The following is a 9,955-nucleotide window of genomic DNA, read 5'->3' as shown; positions in this document are numbered from 1 at the left end:
TGTGTTCCGGAAGGATCCGGGCACAGCCTGTGTAAGGATGGAGGGAGCCCGTGTGACGGTCCCGGCTGGAGACGCAGGTGCCTGGGAGGAGGGCGGAGAAGGGGCAGGTGGGAGACAGAAGTGGCCGTGGCCCCGGGAGGTGAGGCCTCCTGGAGTCGGGCAGAGGGGGGTCAAAGGCCACGCTGGAGTGGGTGCAGGAACTGGGGCTTCAAGCGGAGCCGGGAGCGGCGGGCGGGGGCGCGGAGGCATCTGGAAGAATCTTGGCTGGCGGGAGGGCACTTTGCAAGTGACCTTATGAGATTAAGTGCGTCCTTTATTAAGACGGACGGTGACGTTCTGCCCGATCACTGTGATTTTGTTTATCTGAGGCCCCTTCCTTCCCCACATGGGACATAACACAGAACTGCAATTATTTCTAAAATCCTAAATCGGCTTCTTTTCTCTGGAAAATGGCCCTCAGTTCAGTTAATTCCTATCCTGGAGAAGCAGTGAGGTATCTGATCGGAAGAGGAGTCGAGGGCACGCCGGCGGGTCCCCTCGATTCTGTGACCGTAATCCAATTACACCAGCGGCGACGGGAAGCCGTGTGGGCGGGGCTCGGGACCCGGGGCTGCAGACCCCGCTCGGGGGCCCCGCTCCGCACCCCAGGGCTCACAGTCTAACAGGGACGCAAGTCAACCAGTGACTCGTGGTGGCTGTGGGACTAACAGACGGACGGAGGCGCGCAGGTCAGGGACAGGCCGTCAGGTCGGGGAACGCGGTCAGGGGCGTGGGGCCCGGACGGGGAAGAACTCTCGGGAGACGGTGGCGGGTTAAGCTGGATGACAGTGATCACCTAGCTCTTGCCCTTTAATCCTTACGAGAAGCCCCGCACGTCGGTGGCCCCAGCCCGGGCGCGAGGACGAAGAAGCTAGAGCTCAGAGAGGTGGGTTTGCTGAGCACCAAGCACGTGGCCTGCATTCTGTGTGCACACGGTACCCCGTTTAATTTCATTCCTCCGGGTACCTTGCAAGATAGACATTTTTATGCCCACTTTGCCGATGAGGAAACTGAGGCTCAGAGGGGTGAGTCAGCAGCAGAGCCAGGGCCCTGACCCACATCAGAGCCGTGGCGGCTCCCTGGGACAGCACCCGGTGTGGCCAGAGGGGAGAACCCGGGCGGGAGGGGAGGGGCACAGAGGCTGGCCTGAGTGTCGTCCTCTCTGATCCACGCTGGTACGGCCACTGGCCAGTTTGAAGACGACAGTAACATGACGTTGAAAAAGGGTCACCCTGGGGGCACCTGGGTGGCTCGGTCGGTTGGGCGTCTGACTTCGGCCCAGGTCATGATCTCGCGGTTCGTGAGTTCGAGCCCCGCGTCGGGCTCTGTGCTGACGGCTCGGAGCCTGCTTCAGATTCTGTGTCTCCCCCTCTCTCTGCCCCTCCCCTGCTCACGCTCTGTCTCTCCGTCTCAAAAATAAATAAGCATTTTTTAAAAGAAAGGTCCCTCTGGCCACTGTGGCAAACCGACACCGTGGACAAGGACACGTCCCCACCGATGGTGACAATCCGAGGGCAAGATGAGGGTGGCCTGGCTGGGGGCCGGCAGGCGGTGGGTGGTCAGGACGTCACGTGAGGGTCAGCGGAGTTTGCTGGGACAGACACAACAGGAACAGACCTCCAGGAGTCCAGGGGCCCACGGGGTCTGGTCCGAGCGCCAGGGAAGGCGGAGCGGCCGCGAACGGAGATCCGCCGGCAGAGCAGGAGCTGGGCTTGGGGCGCAGCGAACGTGCGCGGCCCGTCTGTCCCTCTGGCTGCCACATGGTCTGCTACCCGGGCCAGAGCGGTTTTATGCTGCGCACCACGGCCCCGCACGCGGTGCCCTGTGCGTAAAATGCCCTTCCGGCCCATCGTCCACCCCGCACCCCACCGAGTCCTCGGCACCCGCCCGACTGCCGGTTAGGCGCACCGTCTCTGTGCGCACTTTGTCCACCCGGTAGGGCGCGTGACCAGCTTTGTAAGGAAGTGCCTGCGTCTCCCCTGGGGCCCGGCGCCCCGAGGGAGCCTCGTTTGTGTCCAGATGCGCGGCCTGGTGTAGAGGCTCCGAATAAGGCCTGGGGCATCTAAGCGTGCTCAAGCACTCCGAGCCTGGATTTCCCCGTGTGGAGTGGGGTGATGGCGGTGCCTCTGTCCGGGTGTCGTCAGAGGGGTGAGGGGACCGGTTCCTGTAAGTGCCTGGCACTGGGTCCCGCGTACCACCGTCCCTCGGCCAGTGCTAACTTCACAGCAGGACGCGGGTTCCTCCAGCGGGGGGCCCAGGGGCCGTGTGGGGGTGACGGGGTCGGGGCCGCAGTCAGGGGGGAGCTGACTGACCCTGCAGGTGGCATGTTGAGGTCAGAGCAGGACGTGGCGACATGGGTCCCGCGTGGCCCAGAAGGGGGTCCCACACGGTGCAGCCCGAGCCGGCTCCCCCATGTCCAACGTCTGCACCCGCTCGGTGTGAGATATCCCCCCGGGCTCGGGAGGCCTCACCTTTCCGCACAATTTACAGTATCGACCCGCTAATCTTAGACACGGCGTCAGCGGGTGATGCAGGGAAGGCGGCCTTCCGGGGGCGTCCCAGAGAGCATGCCCGGTGGCCTCACTCACACACAGAGCCAGGACCCATGGACGCCGGCCTGGGCACCCACGGCGACCTGGTCGAGGGAAGGTGTCCCTGCCCAGGCGCTGGCCGGCAGGACCAGGCTCTCCCCTGGCCGGACACGGCCGCCCAGGCGCCTGACCCCTCCCCTGCCCTCACCTTTGTGAGCCGCCCTCCAAGCCTCTGCTGACTTCCTCCAGTCGGAGCCCCTGGGAGGGAGCCACCCGCCAGGCCCCTTCAGGCCTCGTCTGTCACAGGGTCCCAGCGACCCGCTGGGCAGGACGTGTGTTAGGACGACCGCACCCGGGGCAGAGCAGGGAGCCTCTCGGGGCCCCACACAGACGCCTGAGATGGACACACCCTTGCTCCGGGACCGTGCCTGTCGGTCCCCAGACCGGGTCCCCGTCCTGGCTGACCCTGGGGCCAGGCAGCCCCCACAGCCGTGCGTCCAGCTCTGAGCCCGCATCCCTCCCGCCCGGACCCCCAGGGCGGCCACGAGGAACCCGGCACTGACCGCACTGAGGGCCTCCGTCTGGGCACTTCGCTGGGTGCCACAGCCCCGCCTCGCACCCCGATGCTCACGGCATCCCTCCCCCTGCCCCCTGCCCCCCCCACCCAGTGCTGCCAGAACCAGCTGGAACCAGGGAGAAACACCTCCTTCCTCTCCCCACCCAGCCAAGCGCTTTGGGAAGCGGATGTCCTTGGTGCAGGCTCTAAACGGAGGGGTGAAGTCACCCGTCTTCCGGGCCGTTTTCTGGGGCAGGGTCATCTCACGGACTGACCCCCAGGACTCTATCCCTCCCTTGATCCTGACAAGGTGGAGTCAGCTCAGACCGCGTGGCTCCAGCATCTGCTTCTGTCCTCACCGGCCACGGGAGGAGGAGGCTTTTCCTCGGAGCCCTGCCTGGAGGAGGAGGCTGTCCCGCGGAGCCCTGGGGGTCAGGACAGGCTACGGGGCAGGGCCAGAGTTCAGGTCCTCCCTGTCGAGGTCGGGGTGGGCCTCTCCATGGGGAGGGGAGGTTTCTGAGGTGGGGAGCTGAGCCGCTGGAGGTGCCTTTGGGTTAAACCCAAAAGCAACCCCGTCACGATCTCCCTCGTTCTGTTTTATTCGAGCTTTGCAAGAGACACAGTGAGAAATCGGTTCATTCATTCATTCATTCATTCGTTCCCCGGAGAGCATGTGTGCGTGATTTAATACCCTTGGCCCCCTGTGCAGGGGGGGGGACGACCCCGGCGCCTCGGATGCAGCAGCTGACCCAGACCGCCCTGCCCCCACCGTGCTCACCGGGGCAGACAGGGGCGGCTCAGGGACGGAGCCCGGGCCCTGCTGTGCCCGCTAGGTTACTGGACCCGGGAAGCGTTTCCAGGGGAAAAGAGTCAGCTCCAAGATAGAATAAGGCCACAGTCCGAAACTCAGTGAACTTTGGGGCATCGGAAAGCGAAGGGAAAAGGGAACTTTCCGATTAAGTCGCAACCACCCTGCTCGGAAGGCAGTTGCCATGGTTACCCCAGAGTTTCCAGGGGTTTGTTGCTTGGGCAGCGGCTGGTAGGTGCTGACCCGGGGCGAGCCCGCTGACAGGGACGGCGCGGGGTGTGCTGAGCTCCGGGGCCGCGAGCAGCAAAACCGAGGCTCCCCGTGTGGCGGTCACAGCTCCAGGCACGGGGCCCACACGCCTTATTCCATCCAGCCTCACAGTGTCCTCGGGAAGGAGGTGTTATTCCCATATTACAGATGCGGCAGCTGAGGCCCCAGAGGCTCAGGCACTTGCCAGATGTCACAGCAGACGGCCGGGCCGATTCCAGGCCCCGGGACGGACACGGCCTGCGCGCTTCAATGACAGGGTCCTGGGACTTGGACCTGGTAAGATGCCCTGGTGGCCTCTTACCGGAGCCTTCTCCTAGAGGGATGCTAGGTGTTATCCCCCAGCCGCTTGGGAGAGGTGTGCCCCCTGGACGACAGCAGAAAGGGTGTGAGGCCAGGCGGCTGCTGGTTCTCCCGTCTGACCGACTGCCTCTGGGCGGGTGGCCAGGACGGACGGACGGACGTTCTGTCTGGCTGTGTTCACCTGCTCCATCCATCCCAGCGTGCCGGGCCGGGGCCCCGTCATCTCTGGTCTGTCCCCCGCACCCGGGGCTCCCGGCATATTTGTAGTCACTCATCTATTGAAGCATCACGCACCACGTCCCTGTTGGGCGCCGGGCCCCGAGCTGGCCCCAGAAACACGAGACAAAATGCCGGTCCCTGCCCTCCGGGCGCCCACAGTCTGCAGGGGGCGCACAGGGAGCCCCAGAGTTTTGCAAAACAAGGAGTTTTGCAAAGCCACAGCGAGCGAGGGCCAGCTTTACCTGGGAGGCGAGAGGGTTTACAAGAGGGTGGCTCTGGTCTGGGAAAGGGGTGTGCACCCATCAGCTGGAGCTGTTCCGGACTGAGAAACCCACAAACCCCCTTGCGGTCGGACTGTGACCGCTACGTGGTTCGTGTGGAACGCTCGCAGTCCTTCGGGGGGGGGCTCGGGCGTGTGGGTGGTCTTGGGGACCCCTGGCCAGGACCGGTAATAGGACAGCAGGGAGAGACGGCATTCCAGGCACGGGAACCGCAGAGGCAAAGTCACGGAAGCAGGTGTGCGGTGGGGGGGAGGGGGGCGGAGGGGAGGCCGCGGCAGCGGCCAAGGAGGAAGGGACCCAGATGACCCTTACAGACTCCCTGCCACCAGGCCACCGCCCCAGGGCCCCCAAAGGCTGGTCCAGCCCGGGCAACGCCGGTGATGGTCTGAGGGGTCTGGCCCAGTGGTTCCCTACCCGGGCGGCTTTGTCCCCACCAAGGACACCCAGCAATCTGGGTGGGGGGCACTACTGGCATCGAGTGTGTAGAGGCCAGAGATACTGCCGGACCCCCCACCCCCCACAGTATGTGGACAGGGGCCACGGCCAAAGGTTCCCAGGCCCCACGTGTGGGTGGTGCCCACGCGGAGAAACCCTTCCCGGATCTGCGCAGTCTCCGAGAACTTCTCGCAGGGACGGAAGCGTTCGGTGACTCCGCATCGTCTAACGTGGCCGCTGACCACACGTGGCACCTGAATCCTTGAAACGTGGCTCGTTGGGCTCAGGACCAGTTTCGATTCGATCTTAATTTGTGCCGGTAAACAGCGTGTGCGGCTCACGGCTGCCCTACGGAACCGAGCAGATCCACGTGCCAAGCGGGATGTGTTCCCCGGGAGGGGGGGGGTCCCCTGAGTCTCCCTCTCGTGCGGCAGGGTCTCCCCGAGAACATCCTCTGGGAAGTGCAGCTTGGAAAGAGGGGCTTGGGGTCCCCCGCTCACTCTGAGCCAGAAAATCCCGCCGCCCACGCTCTGCGGTTGAGCCTGGACCTGCCCCTGCTGGAGGGGGTCGGGTTGGGGGCGGGGTCAGATTGGGGGCGGGGTCTGGACTGGGGGCGGGGTCAGGACTGGGGCGGGGTCAGCTCTAGCAAACCACTCACCGAATAGCCCCAAAGCCGCCTTTTCCCCCTGGAGTCTGGCAGCAAGAAACCCGATATGCTTGTCTTTATCTTTGCTTTTTATTTTATTTTACAACTTGTTCAAAATCTGGGAGGGGTGCCATTTATTAAGAGTTTCCCCAGCGCGGGGCGCCTGCGTGGCTCCGTCGGCTGGGTGTCCGACTTCGGCTCAGGTCATGATCTCGCGGTTCGTGGGTTCAAGCCCCGTGTTGGGCTCTGTGCTGACAGCTCGGAGCCCGGAGCCTGCTTCGGATTCTGTGTCTCCCTCTCTCTCTGCCCCTCCCCTACTCACGCTGTCTGTGTATCTCTCAAAATAAATAAATAAACTCAAAAAAAAAAGCTTCCACAAAGATCCTCATTATTTGTTCCATTAGGAAGTGATGATAATAATAATAATAATAATAAAGACTGGAATTCAAGAAGCCAAACACATACACGGAAGGTTTGGGACAGCCAGAGCCTGTGGCTGTGACCTTGGGCAGGGCACTTTGACCTTGCTGGTTTCTGGAAGCTCTCCTTAGGCTGGATGGTTGTCTTTCCTCTCTTCCGTGCCGGCGGAAAGATCGCGCCTCAGGCCAGGAGCTATGCCCGCTGTGTGCGCGGCTCCTGATGCACAGCAAAACTCGGGATCTGGGAGCGCCCTCGGGAAAGCTAGGAGCTGCTCCCCACCTGGCTTTGGCCCAAGCTGAGCAAACAGGGAGTAAAGGTGGGGCCCACAGATCTGGACTTGAGCAGGCAGCTGGCCCGAGGACCCGCCCTGGGGATGCCGGTGCCCCCGCCGGGGCGGCTGGCGGCTGGCTGCCAAGGGGGTGGAGGGACGCGGGCTCACGAGGAGAAGGGGGGTTTCAGAAGCCGGGCCGGGGGAGGAGGCGCTCTTCAGGGTGGGGGCCCGGGAGCCTGCATCCCAGGCCGCGCGCCGGGCCCTTTCCCGGCCCTCACACCCTCACCTGGGGGGACGGCTAGGGTCGGGGTCCGGAGACACCTTTGGTACCAAGAGCCCCCGGCCACCGCAGCGCCCTCGGCTCAGGGGATCGCGGCCGCCGGTCAGGTTCTGTTACTCTCTCCGGTCTTTGGACCCAAGGAAATAACCGAGCAGCGCCTCCGGCATCTCCAACCGCGGCCAGGAGCTGAGGCCCTGCCGGGAACGCCGTGTTTCCCGCGCTCCCTGCGCTCCCTGCCCTCCGGCCCCAGCGAATTTAATTCTGCTCCTTTAATCATTTCTGGGAGTGTAGAGTCTGTTGAGCGAGCGGGTTGCCTCCTGCAGAAATCAACCCGAATCCCGGAGCTGCACGCCGCACGTTCCAGAAGACGGAGCCCTGGCTCGCTTGCGAACGAGCGGGGGACGGAGGCCGCGGTCGCTCTGGAGGTGTGTGGGGGGGGGGGGCGGACGGACCCGCCCGAGCGTGCAGGGCTGGGGCTGGGCGGGCTCCCCCGGACCCCTCACACGAACTTCCTGCCTGACATTGCACGGTGGTCCCGGCACGAGCCCCTCCCCCATCACCCACGCCTTCCTTCGTTCAACAAAACGCGTGTTCCGGGCACCGGACTGGGTCGCGGAGAAGGCGAAGGCGAGGAGCGCGTGGTCCTTTGGTGGCCCTCCGGGGAAATACAGGCATGTGTGGAAGACAGGTGTGGCGGGCACGAGGCATCCTGGAGCGTAAGGTGGTCCTTCAGTCTGGGCTCCGCTGAGAGCACCTGACCCTGGGGCGGCGCTCAGGCCTCCCTCCCTCTGCAGGACCTTGAGACCCGATCGGGGACCTCCTCCCGGTGGGTAGAACCCTCAGGAAAAGCCAGAGGGCTGTGAGCTAACGCGTTTTCCCCTGTGGCCGCGTTGAGGAAGACGCCGGTGTGGGGGGACCCTCGTTCACACACGACCAAGAGCTGCGAGGTGACAGCGTTAAAGCAGGTGCAGGCCTGCAGCCCGGACGCCCGCATCTCCACTCCCTGCCTGGGGCTCGACAGGGAGCGCGGTGGGTGTCGCGGTCCCACTGAGGGCAGGCTGGGCCTTTTGTGCAAGCCCGGAGGTTTGGATTTCACCCTGGAGGAGCCGGGGGGCCGGCGAAGGATTTTGAGGGACTGGCGACTCCTCCTGAGTCTGTGCTCACACAGAGCCGACGGCCGTGGGTGCCGCGAGGGCGAGGGGACCGTTGCTACTCGTGATTCTGACGGCGTGGTCCTCGAACACGGGCCGCTTGGGAAGCTCTTGACTTGGTTGAGGGCCCAGCCAAGGGAGTTCAGAGGCTGAGGTGGGGGAGAGCACCCACTTAGGGCATGCTGAATCCATTAACACGGTATTTTTGAACAATTGTCAGCTGGAGGAAAATATTTAAATAGAAGTCATTAGTGAGCATATTTCTGAAGCCGACAGTGTCTAATAAGGCAAAATTGCCTTCCCTAAAAACGAAACCTATTGAAGATTTTCAGCCCCCTTTCTGAAGTGCTCAATAAGGGAGGGGGAAAAAAAATCCATCGCTCTCCCTGGATTGAAATTGCTGAAAGGTAGGAGTTGATTTCTGGTTAGGCATTGTCCGACCACGGTGATACAAATCAGCCCTTAGGATAATTTATATCTCGGAGAGGAGTTCGGAAATGGGTCTGCTCGGAGCTAAAAGCATCGTAAATAAGCTGGGTTGGGCGGTTGGGCGGCTGTGCGGCCGCACCAGCTGCGGTGGGGATTGATAGACCGGCCTCCCGGCCCCCCCGCCCCCCTGCCCCCCCCAAGCTCAGGGCTCAGCCCGCCCCGCCTGGGCCACGCCCTCCTGGCCTGGTCTCCTCCTGGGAGACGGGCCTCGTCCAGGGGCAGGGACCCATCCACCCTGGGGCAGGGGCAGAGTCAGGACCTCTGGACGGCCGGGCGGGCGCTCCCACTGGTGTCTCACTGGGACGCGGAGGGACAGACCAGCAGAAGAGGACCCCACGTCACCGGTAAGAATGAACTACCAGTGTTACGATCACAACACACACACACACACGCGCGCCATACACCTGTGTGACTGCGCGTGCAGCCATACACGTGTGCACCTCTGTGTATCGACTCACGTGGGCGCGTGGGCGCACGAATGCACGCTCGTGGGAGCACGCCTGCGTGTGTGTGTATGTGTGTGCCTGCGTTGGGATTGGGGGCACCCAACCCAGCCTGGGGGAGTCAAAGAATTTAACCCAGGGGCTGCCGGTCGCGTCTTGGGTGGGGCTGACAAAAGGTGGGTAGCAGGTCCGGCTGGATCAGGCCTGGTCTGGTTCATGGGTCCCCACCTTGCAGGACCTTGAAGGACCCCGAGTGGGAGTGACTTGGTCAGATCTGCAGTTTAGAAAATATAAACGCCCGCGCCTGAGGGGAGATTAGTTTTCTCCAACTTTTCCCTTGGAGAAGATTCCTTCCGAAGTCTGTAACAGACAGGACGCTGCCTCAGTTGTTGGGAAAAGCAGGGCCATCTAGGGAAAGACGTGGTTGCCTGAAACCCCTCAGTCTGGCCACCAAAAATGGAAGGAGATGAGGAAATTGAATACAGATGGAGTAATTGATGACTCCTGGGAGTCTGGCCCCGGAACTGTCGGTGTCACCGTAGGCGAAACTCTGGGAGGTTATCTCTGCAGAGCGTGTTGGAGAGGTGGGTTCTGAGGAGACAGTCCCCGTGACGGGATGAGGGGCCAGGCCTGCCGTCAGGGAGGGCAGTCCCGGGGCGTCGGGGCGGCCGCGGCTGGACGCGGGCTCCAGGGCAGGGTCCGGGAGACGGCGGGGCCCGACCTCGGGGCGGGAGGCAGGGCCAGCGGGGCCCAGCGCCTGCAGGGGCGCGGGTGGCTCCGAAGTGCTGTGTTCACTTGGAGACGGCTCCGTCTGCC

The sequence above is a fragment of the Leopardus geoffroyi genome, chromosome E1 (assembly GCF_018350155.1).
Source record: "Leopardus geoffroyi isolate Oge1 chromosome E1, O.geoffroyi_Oge1_pat1.0, whole genome shotgun sequence".
NCBI lineage: Eukaryota > Metazoa > Chordata > Mammalia > Carnivora > Felidae > Leopardus > Leopardus geoffroyi.
Note: the sequence above shows the minus strand (reverse complement) of the source record.